This window comes from Callorhinus ursinus, unplaced genomic scaffold, assembly GCF_003265705.2.
Source record: "Callorhinus ursinus isolate GAN/ISIS: 27379988/994484 unplaced genomic scaffold, GSC_fseal_2.0 scaffold2, whole genome shotgun sequence".
In the NCBI taxonomy this organism is placed as follows: domain Eukaryota; kingdom Metazoa; phylum Chordata; class Mammalia; order Carnivora; family Otariidae; genus Callorhinus; species Callorhinus ursinus.
The window spans coordinates 56,013,890-56,030,222 of record NW_027397064.1 but is presented as its reverse complement, the minus strand read 5'-3'; the positions used below and the strand labels follow the sequence as shown (position 1 = coordinate 56,030,222).

Below are 16,333 nucleotides of genomic sequence, written 5' to 3'. Positions count from 1 at the left end.
TTAATTTTCAGGAGTGAGGGTTGCAAAATACAGACAGAGGTATTTATGATATTTCAAGGGAAATGCTCTTTTCAACAAGACGTAAATGTATGGCAGTTTGGATAAACAAAAGTGAGTCCAACCTTAAAGCAGAAATGTCCCACAATTTAAACAGTTAGAAACTTACAAAGTAAATGACATGTTCATGAAATGTTAATCAGACTTCAAAAGGGCAGAAAAGCTTGAAAGGTCCAGAAATTAGGGAGCTCGCTTCCTCTTACATTTTAGCACAGGTTGGGCAACTTCTAGCCCACAGGCCAGATCTAGAATCTAATGTCATCAATGAGCAGGGTGAAACTGCTGCTAGACCCCAGGGAATCATTTTTATCATGGGGAGTCCTCTGAATATTGCAGTTTATTTGGCATCTGTATAATCCTTAAAAGTTTAAATATTAGAGCAGTTCAGGAGCTATGAACAATTAAGTCGTGTCTGAACTTTTCAAAGAACAGTGAAAACCTGACTGTGATTCTAAATAAATCATTTAAACCTCTTTAGACTATAAGAGAAAGAGTTTTGACTAGATGAAGTTCCAGTTCAGAAGCAACACAACTCTATGAAGTTAATGGGTAATACTTAAGACCCACAATTCCAATCACGAGGAAGGACATGGCTTCCACACCGACTGACCTCCTGCCTTTCCCAGCCTCTCACCTTCCCCTCGCTATGCACTTACTCTCTCTCTTGCCTCTTCACTCATCTGTCTTTCTCTCTACCAAGCTGTTCTACTTTCCTTAATCAGAATCTTCCTGAAGCCTTTCCTCCATTTTACCACTTCTCCATTTTCTACAGTATACACTACTTATACCATTGAATTATTTAAAAGAACTTATACTTATTGACTAAATTTGTATGTGCCCTCTTAATATTTTAAAGCTGTATTTTATATTTCTCCATGGGGAAAAAGGAATATGTCAAGTCACTTCTTCCTGCCCTGGAGGCAAAAAAAATTTTTTTGATACAAAAAACTTTCCTTAATCCTAATCTGTAGGTCTCAGTACATTGCTTGAAAATTTTAAGTTACAATATTTTATGACAAAATGTTAATCATATTAGCTGTAAATAGTTATAACAAATGCTACAGAATTTGACTAGCAGAAGTAGCTATGCACTGCACTGTTAGGGGGTTGAACAGAAAGATTCTAAAGACAGACTGTCTTCTTCCTAAAATACTCTGTTTAGAAATGGTTTAATTTGGGATTTGATTTTAAGTGACGTATCTGTAGCAACAGAAATGGTACTTTCCTTTGAAGTTTCTAATGACTCCCTTTACTTTAAAAGTATTTACTGCTACTCGCCAAAGCAACAGTTCAAAAGCAGTGCGTGGACAACTGTACCACACATTGAAAGGCTATACTTACAGAAAAAAAAAACATTTTAAATGGGGAAAAAAAAATTCCTGTGGATCCAAACTTGCCCAGTAGTCAGGAAAAATTCTACTGAAAATCTTGCTTACTTTTTGGTACAATACACAAGTTATGAATTGCCCACAATCACCACAGTGTGAAACTAGCATTCTCTACAACAGGAATAGATTACATGGTCTTCTACTGAAAAATCAAACTATCTCAACATACTATGGCCCATTAAAAGCCATTTCAGTCTTCCCTCTAGCTGATAAAGGAAACACATTTAGTTTGAATATAACTTTTCTTACCATTAAAGAACATCGTAGGAAGGCATGACCGGGGACACAGGTAGACAGACAAGCAAGATGTGAGCCCAGAGAGAAAACCGTCCTTGAAAAAGGCATCATCTTCCAACCCAAGTGTGGGGTCGTTTTTGGACAGCCATTTTGGACAAGCTCTGGCCTCTTATTAAATGTGACATACTGAGTCAGAGGCAGACGTCTTTCTGTGGTTATTCACTTCCTGTCTGATTAATTTGTTGTTTGTTCCTTCCTCCTTTGCTGCAGAAAAAGAAACTAGATTGGCTTTACTTAAGAAGCAAGCAAGAGAAAAAAAACCCTAAATTAAAAAAATTAAATGTTTCTCTTTTCCACAAGGTGTAACATATCTGTATGGTACAGTGACAAGAGGCGATCAGGATGTCCATCCAGCTGGCAGGCCAACATTATTCTAGATACCTGCACAGAAATAATTATTCACAGAGCCTGAGATTCCTTCAGGAAAATGCGGCTTGAAAGTATCACTCTCAATATTGACTATACCATTTAGTATTAAGGAAAAGAGTCACCAGGCACTAAAAGCTCTCAGCTACACCAATAATTAGGGTAATGATTCTTCCTCATCTACAGAGCATTCAAGTGTGTAGAGAGAAAGTCACAGATGCAGGTGAAGAGAGTTGGTCAAGTGTATGAAGGCAAATGTTTTGAAATGTGAGCTTGGTGCCCAAGTCAGGAAAAATGATCCACAGCTCAAGTCCTGTGAAGATCCAGAGCTTTCTGTGTCAGAATGTTTTGTTTCTGTCCTCCATACTTAACGAGATAACAATAACTCTCCCAGAAGATGCTTGATAAAAGCACAAGAGATAATGAGTGCAGAAGGAGGAAAGGCAGATTTCTCATTATTAAAAGACCCTAAGAAGTGGAGAGGCAATGTTGACTACATGTACAAAACCTTGAGTGATGCACAAATATTCTGAAAATGCTCATCATTTTCTCTTGAGCCATCTGAAAGGTTCAGACTTGTATTTGCAACGCATAGCATGTAGATCAGAAGAAAAACTCTGAGAACAAAAAAGTTATCAGTCAAAAGAATGAAAAACAGAGGCAAGTTTCAAAAACTAACTTCTTTGTAAAATTAGAACTCTGGGTCCTGACTGTGCTGGGTTCAGAAGGAAAAGGCGTGAAGAGCCCCCAAATTGCCTACTATTCCCCCTTCCCTGTAAAATGACAGGACCGGGTAGACCAGTAGTTCTCAATTCACTGGAAATGCGTGGACTCATTTGTAGTTGGGGTGAGAAGCGGTGGGTTGGATGGGGGGGCTCTGTAGGATGCAGGGGTGGAACCAGGAATGTGGCTTTTCCTAGGATGCTTTGGATAGTCTCACCCAAAATACCAACAGTACTCCTACTGAGGAGTACTGGGATAGTTGATGTCTACGGCTCCTCCAGACTCTAAGTTCTTGAGATATAAATCTAGCTGCATGAGTAGAATTTTATGACGCGGGACCATGGCAAAATTCCTGGAAGTAGAGCACTGAAGGATTAGGAATGGAGAGTCCTGCCATCTGACGTGCAGGTGTGGGGCACCCGACAGAGGTGGAGGCCTGCGGCTAGCATCTCCTTCCCCCTCCACTAACCTCAGGAAAACAGAAAACTTGATCAACTACCAAGTGAATGCCTGAGTGAACCTTTGAGAAGTCTAACTCTAGTTAGGTCTAAAAAGGGAACATGGGCAATAGGATGCATTTTCAGAATTATTTTGAAGCTCTCTCAGTAGGGCACTGCATATACATGCACACACACAAATACACCCTCACCATGCAGTACACATACAGTTCACGTCAGTCCCCTCCATCAGGGATGGCTCAGTTAGGAGGTAGAATCACTTAGTAGGCTGCAGCCCTGAAGACACACAAGGGAGCAGTTGTCTAGAGTTTGGTTCTATTTTCATCTTTAATGAAAAAGTATAAATACAGCCAACTTTGGACACATTTATGAGGTGTCTACTAGCCACCATAGGATATAAGTCAGATAACATTCCTCCCTTGCTTAAAATCCTCCAGTGGTTTCTCATTCCACTTAAAAAGTCCAAACTCGGCCAGGAGCCCGCAAGAACCCATATCTGGCCCCGCCCTAGCCCTCTGACCTCATCTCAAGTAACATCCCTTCTTGTTAATTTACCTTCCAGCTCTTTCTGTTCCTTAAATTCATCCAGCTCATTTGCATCTCGGGGCCTTAGACTTGTAAGACCTCCCCCCAGCACACTCATCTTCTGGTTCCTTCTCATTCCTCAGCTGTCAGCAAAAATGCCCGTCCTCGTGTCCCATCTCTGGGCCTGTTCTCGTTTACACACAGCACGTGTCACCACTTGACATTCTTTTCATCAATTTAATGGTTTGTGTACTTGCATGTCCCCAATAATTCAAGCTCCATGAGGATGGGGACCTTCCTTCCTGCTGTCGTTTCAGCATCTAGAACCGCCTCTGACACTCTCGATAGGTGCTCAAATTTCGTTTTCATTCATGTTGAATGAGAAAAAGAAAATCATACCTCCTAAAACTTCTTCCATAATATAACATCCCCTTAAGACCTTAAGACTGGGGGCGTCTGGGGGGCTCAGTCGTTGGGCATCTGCCTTCGGCTCAGGTCATGATCCCAGGGTCCTGGGATCAAGCCCCACATCAGGCTCCCTGCTTCTCCCTCTCCCACCCCCTTTGCTTGTGTTCCTTCTCTCACTGTCTCTCTCTGTCAAATAAATAAATAAAATCTTAAAAAAAAAAAGACCTTAAGACTGTTTCCTCTTGGGGTGCCTGGGTAGCTCAGTTAGTTAAGCTTCTGGCTCTTGGTATCAGCTCGGGTCCTGATCTCAGGGTCATGAGCTCGAGCCCCATGTTGGGCTCTGCGCTCAGCCAGGAGTCTGCTTGAGATTCTCTCTCTCTCTCCCCTTCTGCCCCTCCTCCTGCTTACATGCCCCCCAAAATAAATAAATAAATAAAATCTTTTTTTTTTTAAGATTTTTTATTTATTTATTTTACAGGCAGAGACACAGCGAGAGAGGGAACACAAGCAGGGGGAGTGGGAGAGGGAGAAGCAGGCTCCCCACCGAGCAGGGAGCCCGATGCGGGGCTTGATCCCAGGACCCTGGGACCATGACCTGAGCCGAAGGCAGACGCCTAACGACTGAGCCACCCAGGCACCCCAATAAATAAAATCTTTAAAAAAAAATTGTTTCCTCTCAAATAGTGAATAAGGAATGCCAAGGCTAGACTTGAAACCTCTTCTCAGGAAAATTTAAGTTAAAAGGAATTTTTCCAGAGGAAGGATGGCACAGATCAGCAGGGAAGCCCATGAGCCCACAGCAGGCTTGGGAGACCAATCTGAGCTTAATGGTAGAGTAAAACAATAATCAGTAAGCTCTTGGACCAATCAGGTGAGGAATCCTCCATATTAATGTACAGAAATACAAAACCAAGAGCAGACAGATTATAAAACAAGAGCACAGTTCTCACCAGTCTGGGAAAAGTGGTAAAGGATCACAGCCTACAACCTTCCTGTGGTGACCCCCAATCAACGTTGACTGAATCAACATGTATAACATAAGAGAAGATTTGTTCACTTATAATTCTGGTTTTCCAAGTTGTGTTTCCATAACTAACTGTAAGAGCATGGTTTTTGCCCTGGTAGTCGAAAGATGTTTTAGAATAGGGTTTTCTCAATTCTGACACACCTTCCTCAATAGCAAAATGCCGCCCTTAAAGCTTTTTAGGGGGAAAGAGAAACCATACCCGATTAAATACATGCATTTATTGTATGAGGAAATCTACTTTCAAAACGTTAAAATATGGGAATTATATGATTTAAAGGAGCAGAAACAAAGTAATGTCCCTCTTCCCCCCAAAATAATCAGTACAGTTACAGAGAGGTTGGGTCATTTAAAAATAATTTCAGAAAGGGGCTCCTGGGTGGCTCAGTCAGTTGGGCGGCCGACTCTTGATTTCAGCTCAGGTCATGGTCTTGGAGTTATGGGATCGAGCCCTGCATCCGGCTATGCACTGGGTGGGAACTGCTTGGAATTCTCTCTCTCCCTCTGCCCCTCTGCTTGTGCACGCCCTCTCTTTTTCTCTCCTCTCTCTCTCAAAAAAAAAAAAAAAAAAATCTCAGCAACACGGAGAAATTGAAAACAAGTCTGTACTATTCAATGCCAGGTTAGTATAAATTGGTATAATCCTACTTGGGGAAAAATCGGCACTATATTTCCATTTGTTTTGGCAGCTCAGCACTAATTCATCCTACTTATAACTATGTCCTTCAATTTCCGTTTGGAGACCCATCTCTCCGTCACTCTCAGACCTGTGGGTCCAGAGGCTTTTGTTCCCACTGCAAATACAGGAAGAGCATGTGATTCAGGGCCAGCTAATCAGAGCCTTGCATTCATTTGGCCCCAAAGACTTTTTGAGCGATGGCCTGTGAACTCATTAGAACCAAGGGAATTTGTGGCCTGAGGCAAGGACATTTCTGCCAGATGGGCTGGACTGGGATCTGTGAGGATATGGGGGCTGAAATGGCCACACTCATCCTTTGACCACATGGGGTCTGAAACTGAAACCAACAAAGTAGGGAATCGGAAGGGGGAGTGATGGAGAAAAACCAGCTACTGATCTTGTTGGCTGAATCCATCTGTACCTGAAGCTAGCCCTATTCCTGGACGTTTATTTTACATTAACAAACAAATTCTCTATTTTGCTTGAACTGGCATAATCAGGTTTTCTATCATTGGCAATACAAACATCCTTGTGACATAGAAATTGGTACCAGAAGTGAGCGTTGGGGCGCCTGAGTGGCTCAGTCGTTAGGCATCTGCTTTCGGCTCAGGTCATGGTCCCAGGGTCCTGGGATCGAGCCCCGCATCGGGTTCCCTGCTCCGCGGGAAGCCTGCTTCTCCCTCTCCCACTCCCCCTGCTTGTGTTCCCTCTCTCGCTGTGTCTCTGTCAAATAAATAAATAAAATCTTAAAAAAAAAAAGAAGTGAGTGTTGAATGTGACTAACCCTAAAATGCAGAAGTGACTGATTTAAAGTCCAGTGAAGGCTAGTGCAGGCTCTGCTGGGCTAGGACACTGGCATCCTTGTTACGTGATGGTCACACTGAGGCTTATGCTGCCACCTACTGAATCCTTGGCCTCCTAAGTCCGTGAGCCTAGGATGGTGTACCATTAAAGGATCTGGAGGAAACAGTCAGAATGTTGGCAAGTGTTGGCTAGTTCTTGCAGCCTTCAGTAAGAACTACAGAAAAGAGGTAATTTAGACTGAAACTGGCTGGAAGCACAGAGAGAAAAAAAATTACAGCTTTCTATTAGAAGCCTTTTCGCCGGTGATCTGCCACCAAGATGGCGGAGAGTCAAATAATCTGGAACCCTGTGGTTTGGAAAAGTCAAAATTTCTATGCTACGCTAACATTAGATAAAGTAGGGCCAAAACGTAAGAACCACATCAGGAAATACGTTTGGAATACAGGAGAAGCCTGATACCCCACTGTCTCTCCAAAGACCCATTCAGTGCATTATAAAATATACTAGAGACTGGCGACTGAAACTCATTCTCTCCTCTAAATGTGAGTTTAATCACAAAATTCCTCTATCGTTCTCCATCTACCGTTGTATGCTGGATGTCAAACTATACAGAAGCCTTGAGTACAGTTCTAGATTTGCTACTAGCTACATTATAAAGAGCTTAAAAAGTGAAATTATAGTACTATATTTTATTTAACACCCTACTTCAAAAATATCATTACACCATGTACTCACAATAAAAAGGTATTCAGGAGGCATTTTGCATTCTTTTCTTCACACTGAGTCTTCAAAAATAAGTATGCATTTTACTACTGGCAACATCTGAAGTGCCCAAGAGCCTCTACCATACCAGACAATACAACTCTGGATGGCGTGGCCTGCTGAGAAGGAGCCCGGCCTAACTCATCCTCTCCCCTGGCAGGATATACAGATGACACTTCACACATAACCGCAGTCCTGGGGGAGTCGCTGGACTACAGCTTCAGGGCTAGGAAGACTTTGTCCTGCTTGGAGCCATCTCTTAAAACAGGGCATCGGCTAGGTAGTTTTGGGTTTGGGGCCAGTAGAATTAAAGAGCCCAAATTGGCTTCTCCTTCCGAGTTGTAATGCTGACAATCCTAGCACCAGACTTGAATCCTCAGCCAAGGTAAATGGTATATAATACCTTCAACCTAGGGGTTCAGAAAGGATTCACAGCCTCAAAAGCTTCGGAGGCTTTCCAGTGTTCAGCGAGTAAAATCTAAAGTCCCTGCAGGGACTAGCAAGGCCCCGTGGGATCTGACAGTCTCCCTCTGATCTACTTCCTGCACCGCTTCTCCTCACGCCTCACCCCGGGCCCCTGGCCCACCCCTTGGTCCTGGCGTGTTTGTGAGGACAGCTTTCTCCTGGTGTTATGGCTCGCTCCCCTCACTCGTTCACATTCCGCGCTCTCTGTGCTTGGTCTACGGGAGGAGCCCGGCAAGGGCAGAGTTTGCCTTGCTCACTGCTGTCCCCCAGCTGCTTCAGAGCAGTGTCTGACATAGCCCCGGGGCTTGAGAAATAGTTGTAAATGGACTTTAAAAGCTTCTAACTCCAAGTTGAGTTTCATCCTTCCTTTAACCTGAGGTTGGGAGTAGGCTGCCACACACCTGGCTCTAGGTGGGGGGGCGGGGGGTGGTGCCAGGGTGGAGGAGGTACATGCTGGGTTCTTCCTCCAAAAGGACCCAGGAAGGCTCTTGTCCTGACAGCTGTTGACACAGGACAGCCATTTAGAATGACAACGTGGGGACCTGCCAACACATGTAACAACTCTTTCTCAAGCAGGCTTCTTAGCCAGTGTCAGGGATATGACACGGCCCCTTAAGTCAGGAAATGATGAGGTGACTTGCTTGGAAAGAGAAAGGGAGACCCACATTCACAGTGGGAAGAAAGCGACCCCATGACTACCCAGCAAGAACAGTCCCATACTGGGTTCACAAATTCATATTCAACCAATTTGTATTTTCTCCCTGAGGACCGGCCGTCCGGTACACTGGGTTCTGAGCACCTGAAGGAGAGCCCTGTTTCTCCATACAGACCGTCTGTATGGAGTTGTATACTCAGCAAACAACAAACAACAACCAATGCTGACATCGGAACATCACTAACTTCATGTCTTCGAGGGACAAATGCTGATTATATGTGGAAAGACCTTTCATGTTTCCTTTGAAACCACTGCCTTGTCTTAGGTAATTTAATTAAAATGCAAAAATTTCCCAGTTGGTCACCAACATCCAATGCAAGTTGCCCCCAGGGGAAAACCCATGTGAAATACAGAGAGAAGTTTCTTTCAACTCAAGGGGAAAACTGGTGGAAACCCCCATTTTCACATCCTGCTGTGTATCCACTTGGGCACACACATAGGGAGAAAGCACTGGCATAAGGATAGCTGTGTGTTTCTTTTCGTTGCTAATCCTTAGGTACAAAGCCCAGGACGGGGCCTTTACAATTATTTCTGGGGTAGGGACAATAGCGATATTGTTCCTCATTCAGACTTCTCTATACGGTTACCCGGGTGTCTCTCACTGGAGGACAGACACCATGAGGACAGGAGAGTCTTTCCACAGAAGAGTCTATATACAGCTCTGCACCTTTGGGCCGGACGTCACCCACCTGAACACTGCAGGAAGGGCTCAGTGACCTGAGACTTCCCCTGGGACCCCTGACTGCACGGAAACCAGACCTGGCTGGTGCAGCTGCTGCTTGGAAGAGGCAGGCCCGACCACTCTGCATGTGGACAGGAAACGGGGGCATTTGTGGGTGTCACAACAGTGGGGGCCCTCCTAGGATTCAGACCCAGGGACCAGAGATGTTAGACAGCCTGCAGTGTACCTGACTGGCCCACTCAGTAAAGATCTGTCCCACGTGATGTTCAAAGGTCCTGTTAGAGATTGATGTAGGGAAAAAAACCGTTGGTAGTTATCTGATCCTAGACCTTGGCTCCATTTTAAATATAAACTCAAAGTAATTATTACACTGTTGTATGAGGCCCTGAATTTTCCAATAATGCAACTGTCCTATAAATGAAATACTATGTTTTGCTCAGATTTCTACTAACAGTTGTTCACCCCTTCCGGAAGATCATGTGCCCAAAGACACCGCCACCCCAGGTATGCAGTACCCTCTTACCAAAGTTGGTGTGAACGTGCACCTGCCCATTCACGGTGCTTATAGGTGGAGATGCAAAGACTCAGCCAATTACTTCATTCTGTTTGCTAATGAGTTGTAGCTAAATCACTTACAAATTGAAGTTTGGTTTTTTTTTTTAAAGATTTTATTTATTTGACAGAGAGAGACACAGCGAGAGAGGAACACAAGCAGGGGGAGTGGGAGAGGGAGAAGCAGGCTTCCCGCGGAGCAGGGAGCCCGATGCGGGGCTCGATCCCAGGACCCTGGGATCATGACCTGAGCCGAAGGCAGACGCTTAACGACTGAGCCACTCAGGCGCCCCTAAATTGAAGTTATTTTATAGTAAATTATGTTCCTTTTATTCCTCTCTCTCTTTTTCTTAGGGGGGAGGGGCAGAGGCCGAGGGCAAGAATTTTAAGCAGGATCCATGCCCAGCAGGGAGCCTTAACTGATGCGGGGCTCGATCCCATGACCCTGAGATTGTGATCTGAGCCAAAACCAAGAGTCACACACTTAACCAACTGAGCCACCCAGGTGCCCTATTTCTTCTTTTAATTACAGACAAAGATTATATAGATTTGGGGGGAAATTACGTGTAAAGTTAGATTACTTCATTGAGGGAGTTTCACTGAAGTTTGTGAAGTGGGCACTGGAAAAGAGTGGGTGCAGGGCCAGACAAGGCTGAGAGCCATCGCTAGATGTCTCTGCTCATCTAGCCCGGGAAAGGGAGAATGGAGCCCTGGGGACCACAGCCACTCACCTACAATCCTGGGAGGGAATCTTGCACTTTCTTTCCAAACAGGTCACAGATTCGCGGTGCTTTCTTTCTCCTGTTCCTTAGCAGACCCTGCTTCTTTCAGCAGCTTGACTGAAACAGAATTTATTCTACTTCAATGACCCCAGATTCCCAGGGGATTCTGCTACTCTCAAGAACTTTCTGCCTCCCATTTGGCTGCTCTGGATTCTCCAAATGCCTGGGAAAAAAGACTGTTGGAAAAACACTTCCAGGTTGTCTCTGATGGGATGGCTACCCTACCAGGACATAGGAAAGACAATGGCAGGTGACTCCTCCTGGACCAAGTGCATGTAGGTAGTTCCCTCAACTCCAGATATGGGTGCAGGGCCATAGGATCCCAGGAAAGGGCATGATCACAAGGTAGGTGTGTGTGTGTGTGTGTGTGTGTGTGTGTATTTCGTTTTTGGTTTTGTTCTGTTTGCTCACTGCTGACTAAATGACTCCTTCCCCTGCTTCATGGAAGCTGCTTAATTCAGCCTTGGACCATTTTATTCTGCTTCAGAACCATTCTGACAGTATGATGAGTTAGTGGCTTATGTAAAAAAGCAACCCCATGACTACATTTAAATATTGACTCGTACACCTGAAATTAATACAATAATGCACGTCAATTATTCTTTAATAATAAAAATAAATACTGACTAGTTTGGGAATACCAAGCCACAAAGATTTGAGGTATAAGAACCACATTTGGTTTAGTTTGTAGGACACCCTCAGGAAGATAAATGGACAGAATTAAAAAAAAAAAAACAAAGCTCAATGGCCTCCCCACCTTTCCCCTGACCACCATTAAAAAAAATAAAAAATAAAAAAATAAAATAAAACTAAACAATTAAACAGATCCCAGGCAGGGCGTTACTCTTGGCTTTTGGGAAGCAGTTGTGTCCTAGACAAGGCAAATAAGTAGTTGTCTGGGGACCGTGGCTAAGGTCAAGAATAAGCTGCTAGCATAACCTCCACGCAGGCCGACAGCACCTGCGGTCCCGAGCACCGCCTCTCCCGGTCTCCATGGTTATCTTCCTCCAGGAAAGCTTCTCCAACTTGACCCTCTGCCATCGATGCCTTGCCTACCCTCGACCTGGCCCACTCAGGCTCTCAGCCAATCTGCTTCAGCCAAAAATAGTGAATTGCTTTCTAGAAATAAAAATATTTTCTATGACCTTTTTATCAGCTTAGCCTATCTGTGTGTCTCTGACTACATGGCTAACTAGTGAGCAGGGCCATGCTAGGCCATCATGTCACAGCAGTCATTCCACCACCACAGACAAAACTCTCCGCTCTCCCGGAGTTTTACACTCCTATCTGAATTGATGATACGATTTATCCTCCGTATTGTGCAGTGTGGGTGTTCATTTTGGCTGACTCCAATGTAAATGCACAGAGGTCCTTGTGGGGCGGGGAGGGGCGGGGAGGCATTTTGATTTGAGAACCATTTCCATACAAACATGAGGGTATGCTGCCAGGCCAGCCCATAAAAGTCTATTTAATTCATAAGGTGACTAAACTGTATCTTCAGGTCCAAGTCTTCAAAGGAAAGGACTCAGAGATGGGGGGGGGTGGCGCGAGGGGCTCATTACTCCGGGGTGCTCCGGCCTCTGCTTCTATTCCCTTCCCCTTGGCGGCCCTGCGACTTCCCTTGACCCCACACAGGACCCTGAGCGGCTCCTATCCCAAGGTCATAATTCCCTTCCCCAGGATAAGATGATCTCACCAACACGGAAGGAGGAAATCAGGTTGTTTTGAAAGAAAGAGTAGTTGTTAACCCAAATGATGTTGAATTAGTGGACTTTGTATTGAGATAAAAGAATACACTGGGCTGGAGGGAGAGACTATAGCAGAGTCCCATTGTCTGGGGATAACTTCCTTAAGTTTCTCCTATGGTTTATAGTTTCCTTCCTTCACTTCAGTATATCTTTTTCCTTATTAAAGTCATACGTGGAAATGTTTAGAAAATATAAATAGTTTTTTAAATGACCCATTAGTACTCAGAGAAAACCAGTTAGCATTTTGGAATTTCCTTCCAGTCTTTTCTTCTTCTCTGTGTAGGTATCTAAAATGGGATCATATGGTATATATGCAGTTTTAGTTCTTTTTTTTTTTACATTTCCTCATATTGTTAAATATTCTCCTAATGCAATTTTAAGAGTTGAATATTTCATTTTATGTGTGGTCTATTACCCACGTAACTATTTTTCATTGTTAAACATTTAAACCGCATCCAATTTCAGTATTACAAATCCTACCACGTTAATAGACTTGTATCTAAAGATCTGTGGTCATTTCAGATTATTTCCTCCGGACACATATACTAGAGTACAATTACTAGGATGGAAGATATGAAGTTTATTCTTCCAGTGATCTTGATACATATTGTTAAAGTATTTCCTCAAAGTGGTAGCATTTCTTCTCTCATTAGTACCTACTTCATTTCTTTTCAACATTTGCTATTATTATCACTTTTCAAAATCTTTGCCAATTTGATAGATGAAAATTGTATGTATGGACAGTTTTGATTTTCATTTCTTTTATTATTAGTGAGCCTGGCTCAGAGTGCTTCATATATTTACTGTCTTCTCCATTATTACTATACCCTTCTTCACTGATTGGCTATTATCTGGATTTTTTTGATCACAAGATTTTAGTCTTCTCCTTATTTCTTCCACTTCTGAACCTAAAGATTACTCAACTCTCCATGACTTTTCATAGACAAAATAAAAATGTGTAATCCTTGGGGGACAGGATGGATAAGCAGTGATTATTTCTGTGCACTGATAAAGCAAATTTCATAAATCAAGGACGGCCTCTGTTCCCGACAGATACACACTTACAAAAGAATTCTTTGAGAAGGCAACAGTGGCTAAGTTTTCACGGCCTGCGAGAATTTTCACCACTTCAAGAAATGTCTCCATCCCACGTCAGAAGGAGTGTGCATGACGTCTGGGCCCATCTTACTGGAGTTCTTCCTGCCTCAAAGGCAGAAGTAGGAATGCCCTGATAGTTATTATACACGTGCACCCATGTGTGAACCTCTAAAGTCTGAGTACAGAAAACAATCCTCATGACCCTGAGTCACCTCATTCCATCTTTCACGAGACTAAAGTTCCTAAGAACTAAGGAGTAATGTAGGCTGACCCAATGAGTCTCTAAGCTTCCTTTATCTTCACTGTTTTCACTAACCATTAAGCAAATATTTTGGAAGAAGTAAAATCTAATATAGAATTTTTTTTCAATGATTAAAAACTTGGTGACAAAAACAACTTCTGAGCAGAGGTCGTTCAAAGTAACTACCGTTCTCGATTTGATGATTCACCTGAGGACCCGGGCTCACCTGACCTCCTCTGGCCTCCTTCCCATTGGGTCTTCCCAAGTCAAAGGCTCTTCCTCACTTCCTACAGTTCCCTCTCCTGGACTTGGAAGATGGTTGATGCATCTAAGTGAGAAAGGCAGCCACTCCGGGGTAACATGCCTGGAGCATACTAACCACTCAACAATGTCAGCTATCATTACTATTACTAAATGAGCTAAACTTGTCCTCTGTTAGTGCTACTTGGTAAAGGAGGAAACAGAGCAGGTAGAGTGGCTTTTTGTTTACAGAGGGATAATTCAATGCAATGTGAGAATGAAGAATTTACCCTGTTTGACAATTGAGAAAAATTGAGAACTAGTAATTTCAGAGTCTCTGTTTTATATCATTGTACAACTCGTTTTCAAATCTACTTAGGACAAATTTCAAAAACCTGGCTTTGGTCCACTCAATTTGTGCTGGTCCCATTCTCATTCACGAGTACCTCTGCATTTTTGTGCAATTCCAAATATCACCAGATTCTATGAACACAAATTCAGAAAAAACGCCCCAGAAACTTCCTAAAAATAGTTTCTCCTAAAGGTTAAGGAGAAATAGAAATTAGTAAATAGATTTTATGCTCACTGCTTTGTTTTCATTCACCCGGAGAGGGTTGTTGTCAATCCGTTGGCTCACTGCCAATGGATATCCCAGGAGGAGGGTGGGAAGCCACTTATCTCAAAATCCTTCACTGCAGAGAGCAGGACTTTTCTTCAGGGCACTAAGAAGATGCCCAAGAGCCCTTTGGGGTGGTCTCACTCAACCGGGGAATGGAAGGCAGAGCTTATTTTCACGGCTGCTTTATTCTAGTGGTTAAGGAGCAAACAGAACAGTAATGGTCTGTGAATGTTTTCAGAGGTGGCACATAATGAACCAAGAGAAAACAGGCCTTGAAGCAAGATCTGATTTCTCTGAGCAAGTGAGAAAGTAAAACCACGATTCCTATCATTATGCCCAAGTTCAGTCACTGCAAGATGATGGCACTCTGATGTGAAAGGTAGTCGTGCCAAGAGCCAAGGTTTCAGCAAAACTGAATACCACACAGAAAACACTCTGAGTATCCAACTCTTGCCGGCAGGGAATTCACGGAAAACCAGTATGAAGATGACTGACGTGAAAGTTCATTAAAATACAAAGGCTTCTGTACACGGAACTTTCTATCCATCCAAGACTACCTGGTGCAAAATGCTCTGTGGAGGCACATCTCTAATATTCTCCACTAGCGGTGTCTACTGAATTCTCTTCAACCTCTGACTGTACAAATGTGGAGATAAGGTTTTCTTCTTTTGCTTTCTCCCCTCTCATATCTTGAAAATATAGATGAGAGTGTCTAAAAAGGCTGAGAGATACAAAAAAGATAAAGTATCTCAAAATCTTTAAAGGCATAAGCTACATGTAAAAGTTTAATCAATGGAGAACAAGAGCGATACGTGCTACTCTGGATTCACTGAAGATTACCATCTGTGACACACGTAGCATCAGTTTTAAAAATTCAGCTTTTCAGGGGTGCCTGGCCAGCTCAGTTGGTGGAACATGTAATTCTTGATCTCAGGGTTGTAGGTTCGAACGTAGAGATTACTTAAAATAAAATCTTGAAAAAAATTAAAAATTAAAATGCTGCTTTTTTTTAAAAAAGATTTTTATTTATTTATTTGAGAGAGAGTGAGAGATAGAGAGCACGAGAGGGAAGAGGGTCAGAGGGAGAAGCAGACTCCCTGCTGAGCAGGGAGCTGGACTCCGGGACTCGATCCCGGGACTCCAGGATCATGACCTGAGCCGAAGGCAGTCGCTTAACCAACTGAGCCACCCAGGCGCCCTAAAATGCAGCTTTAAAAAAAAGTTTTAAATTATAGTATGACTCTATTCTAAAATGCTCAAAGACAGTGTACACTATATTAACTCCGGGAAGTAACTGGTACTCATTACCGCATTGCTAGAATTTGGTCTTTTACCAAAATAAAGTCCATGAAAAAAAAAAAAAGAGGGCGGGGGGGGCGGCGAGCCTGGATGGCTCAGTAGTTAAGCATCTGACTTTTGATTTAATATCAAGCCCGTGGGGCTCTACGCTCAGTGGGAAGTCTGCTTGAGGATTCTCTTTCCCTCTGCCCCTCTCCCCAATTCTGCCCCCCCTTCCCTGCTTGTACTCGCATGCTCTCTCTCAAACAAATAAATCTTAAAAAAAAAAAATCCATGGGGCGCCTGGGTGGCTCAGTTGGTTAAGCAACTGCCTTCAGCTCAGGTCATGATCCTGGAGTCCCGGGATCGTGTCCCGCATGGGGCTCCCTGCTCGGCGGGGAGTCTGCTTCTCCCTCTGACCC

The 16,333-nt window shown here is 43.5% G+C and overlaps 1 protein-coding gene across 8 annotated transcripts in view; it reads right to left on the bottom strand.

Annotated features, from left to right (window-relative positions):
* WIPF1 (WAS/WASL interacting protein family member 1) overlaps nt 1-16,333 on the bottom strand; it is a 119,031-nt gene that overhangs the window by 40,596 nt on the left and 62,102 nt on the right. For 3 of the 8 annotated variants that reach the window (XM_073882236.1, XM_025849967.2, XM_073882239.1), the window contains one exon: nt 10,637-10,744. The exons of 4 other annotated variants lie outside the window; for them this stretch is intronic. The gene's annotated coding sequence lies outside the window, so the exon portion shown is untranslated. Of the gene's footprint in view, nt 1-1,694; nt 1,904-10,636; nt 10,745-16,333 lie in introns of those variants that run through there. One more of the 8 variants, XM_025849953.2, reaches the window with a different exon arrangement.